This window comes from Rhinolophus ferrumequinum, chromosome 16 (assembly GCF_004115265.2).
Source record: "Rhinolophus ferrumequinum isolate MPI-CBG mRhiFer1 chromosome 16, mRhiFer1_v1.p, whole genome shotgun sequence".
In the NCBI taxonomy this organism is placed as follows: Eukaryota; Metazoa; Chordata; class Mammalia; order Chiroptera; family Rhinolophidae; genus Rhinolophus; species Rhinolophus ferrumequinum.
The window spans coordinates 3,639,688-3,643,643 of NC_046299.1; positions in this window are offsets into that span (position 1 = coordinate 3,639,688).

The window sequence follows — 3,956 nt, forward strand, 5'->3', positions numbered from 1 at the left end:
GGCCTCAGAGCTCCTGGCAGAGTTGGGTTGTCCTCTGAAAGTAATCGGCAGCCTCTGAAGGGTATATTGTAAGGGAGGAAGTCACGTGATCCGGAGTGAATTTGCGGCGGCTCACTCTGTCTGTGGTGATTGCCCTACAGAGGCTCCTGAGGTGGCGTCCCTGAGCTCAGCAGAGTTGCGTCACATCCTCCTCAGAGTGGGGACTTAGGGAATAGGGAAGGGCTGATAGAATTTGAAGCAGGGGAATAAGCGCATCCCAAGTGTCCTTGGGAGAAGCTGCCTTTGATACAGGCCCCTCCCCGACAGGCCAGGCAGAAAGGCCAAGGAAACCAAGTGGGGACAGAGGCTGGGAAGCCAGGGAGGGGCAACCCTACCGACCCCTGTTCACCCCACCTGTGCAATGCTGGCAATAGGGAATGGTCGGAGGAGACGGCGTCCAGTGCGGGGGAGGGCTGAGTGATCTGGGAGAAAGACCGCTGGCACCCAGCTCAACGGAGACCAGGAGCGGAGGCAGGTCCCACCCGGGCTTGGGCCCCAGGAAGCAAGTCCACGTCTGGGCTGGTGGTGACTCTGGATCGGGGTAATCGCCTGGCAGGGGGCCTGGTAGCTGTCAGCCACGGGATGTGTACGTAGGGGTCCCGGGTTCTCAGCGACATGGCTGTCTTCCGGGAGGAAAGAGCTCACCAGATCCATTTCGGAAGGACCCCAACCCCACCCCTGGGCCACTTTTCCCGTCCCCTGAGCCCCGCTTTAAGGCTCTTGTCTCCCCTGATGGGAAGACTGGCGGGCGGAGGGGGGTTATTAAGAGACAAGAGAGGGGAAGTGTAGTTGGGAGTCTGGGGGCTCCGCTGGTTGGCGCCGCTACCCCTACCTGCAGCCGCCCGAGGGTCCCAGGTCCGGGGCGCCCGGCTGGAACTGAGCCGTCGGGTGGATCGGGAGCACCTGCCCCCTCGCCCGTGAGGCCCTTCCCAGATTATTGACCGCACTTGTGGAGGGGCGCGACCCTCCCCGCCCTGCGCCGCCCTCCGCGGCCCCTCTCTCCACCACCCGCTGACCAGGTGGCAGAGGTGACAGTATAAGATTTACTGGGACACAGATGACCGAACAACATTCCAATGTGATACTGATTACACATACACTCAATTTATTGGAAATACACCGTCTCGTCCGGTGGATGGATGGGCCCGGAGTTTACCGGAATTGTTGAACGGTGCCTCATCGGTTGCCTGGGGCAATTTCCATCCTAAGTGTCAGGAGGCGAGAGGCAAGGAGCAGGGGGAAGGCGCGGGAAGGGGCAGGGGAAGCGGACTGCCCTGGCACACTTTCTCTGGCTGATTGACTGCAGGCGTGAGTGAGCGTGGGCTGTGAGGATCTGGACATTGATTCCTGGAAAACTCCCCGGGTCGGCGGACACCATCACCCCCGCACGCCGCGGAAAGCCGTTTCCCGTCCTCCGGATCAGCGGTACTCTAAGTGCAAGGTCCCTGTCCGTCGCCGTATTCAAGACTCCCACAGTGCTGGAGAGGAGCTTGGGGTCCAATGCCACCCCCGCATGTGGTACGTGGGATTCTCCTCACCGGAACGAGATCTGTGCTTTAAGGAAGTCTTGGGCTGTGGGCCATGCTTCTAACCCAACAGAAACACCCCTGCTAAAGTGTGTCATCAAACAGTTTAAAGAGGGCTGTGCCGCAGACCTAACCCCGTCACTCAAACAACCCCTCTAATTTCCTGCCCTCTCTAGAGAGCTGAACGTGTGTGTGGCACAGTGTTTGTGAGATTATCTGACAGGAAGCCTGGCACCTCCTACTTTTAATTAGGCTGCTGGAGGGTGGGTCACAGAACCGTCTCTGATAACAAGCGGTAATTAGAGTGACAAAAGTAGCGTTTTATGGGGTTGTTCAGAGATGAGCTTTCTTTGATGGAGTGAAGGGGGAGGACACGGAAACTAATCCCCTGAGAAGGTGCCGTGCAGGGTGTCATGCGGGGTCTCAGCTCCCACTCCCCACACAAGAACACAGGATATGGTGAGGCCAAAAGGAACACCCACGGAGCCATGGGTAGGGAGTCACACCACAATAGTCTCACTGGAGGCTGGATTCACAGGGCGTGCGACCTGCTGCTATCCGCTTTTCTGCCAACCCACCGACTCTCTGACTTCCCTCAACTCTCCTGACGCCCCAACCAGCACAGCCGCGGCAGCTGTGTCAGGGGCCAATTGTCTAACTGGCTACAGCTGAAGGCCAACTAGCCACAACCGATGGCCATCTACTACCCGAGTCAGCACCCCCCCACGTGAGGCCGAGAGCCTGGAGACTGCGCTCTGGGGCTCTGTCCCCACAGAAGGTTAATGGGAGCCAGGCACTTAAATTACCCACACCTGCCTTGTCACAGAGAGAGTTGGAGGTGTACATTCACGTCGTGTTCCCAGCTGTTCCGTATTCCCGGAGGCAGTCCCTAAGTTGTCGCTCACGAGCAGAAAGGCTCAAACTTTTTGGTCCCAGGGTCCCTTTATGCTCTTCAAAATTACTGAAGACCACTAAGAGATTTTTGTAGGTTATTAACTGAGTAATTTTAAAAACTTCATCTGTCAATTTATTTTACAATGAACTCATTTCATGTTAACATAAAAAAACATGTTTTAATGAAATATACCTACGTTATCTGAAAACAAAAATTACTGGAAAGAGCAGCATTAGTTTATATTTTTGCAGTTCTCTGTAATACCAGATTCAGTAGAAGACAGCTGGAGTCTCCCTTCTGCGTCTGCCTTTGGGAAACGCCGCCTTCCACTCAGGAGGAAATGAGCACAGGGGCGAAGAAGAACGTCTGGCGTTACCACACACAGGGTTTTCACCTCAGGGACCCCCTACAATGATCTCAGACACTTTCAGGTGTCCCCAGACCATCGGGTGCGAATCCTAATCCAGGGGAGCCACGCTGCAAGGGGTGCGGGTGGAGCGGGAGGCGGGCGATGACTGGCAGACAGGGCACGTTTGGGACCCATTCAGTCACACCACGTTGAAACGCTGACACACAGAAGCCTCCCCGCCCCCACCAGGCAAGTGGCTCCAGGGAAAATCCTGTGGTTATTTCAGAATGCGTCCGTTCTGTCGTGCGCAAGGTTTTTAAATTGGAGATTTTTTTTTCCTAATAGGAAAACTCTGTAAACCTAAACGAATAGCGATAGGAGTGGTTAGGTCAAATATAGCTGCTAAAGCGGGATGCTCGGCAGCCTCAGAAAGAAAGTAAACGGGGAAGATGTGTGCCTCCAGGTCACACATCTAAGAGCCTCCAGGTCTGGGAGGCAGAGAACACAAATGTAAAACAGTGTGTCTATTATGGTCTTTTCAGTGTGTTTTGAAAGAAAATAATACATGTACAACTGGGAAAAGACACGGAAATCGCTTATAATTACGGGTTATCTTTGGGGAGATACAGAAACTAAAAAATTTTAACCCTTCCAGCAATGAGTAACCTGTTGTGTACAATTGTTAATTGTACAATTGCATTTGGTCCTTAAAAAAGAGGAGGCTAGAGAGGTTTGGCGGCGGCGGGGCCACGTTCCGTTTCCGCCTGTTTGGTGCAGTCCCTGCTGAGAACCCGGGGAAGGCGTCTTCCGCGGGCGCCCCGCCAGCCGGCGGCCGCTGCCCCTCCCGGCGGAGCCCGCCACTCCCCTCTAGCCCCGCCCCGGCCCCGGCCTTGCCCCTCCCCATTGGTCTGCCCCCGCGCCGCCGCGTCCAATCGCAGTGCTTTGCGCCAAATTTGAATCGCTGTTTTCATTTGAATCGGGCGAACAGCAGCGGGCGGCTTTCCGCGCCCGCGCCGCCAACGCCGGGCACCTCGGGGACGTAGCTGGCAGGGACACCCGGTCGCCGGCGAGGGTGACGGCGGGGGGAGCGGGGACTGCGGCCGCGGCAGAGGTGGGCACGGGCCCGCGGGCTGAGTCCCGGACCCGG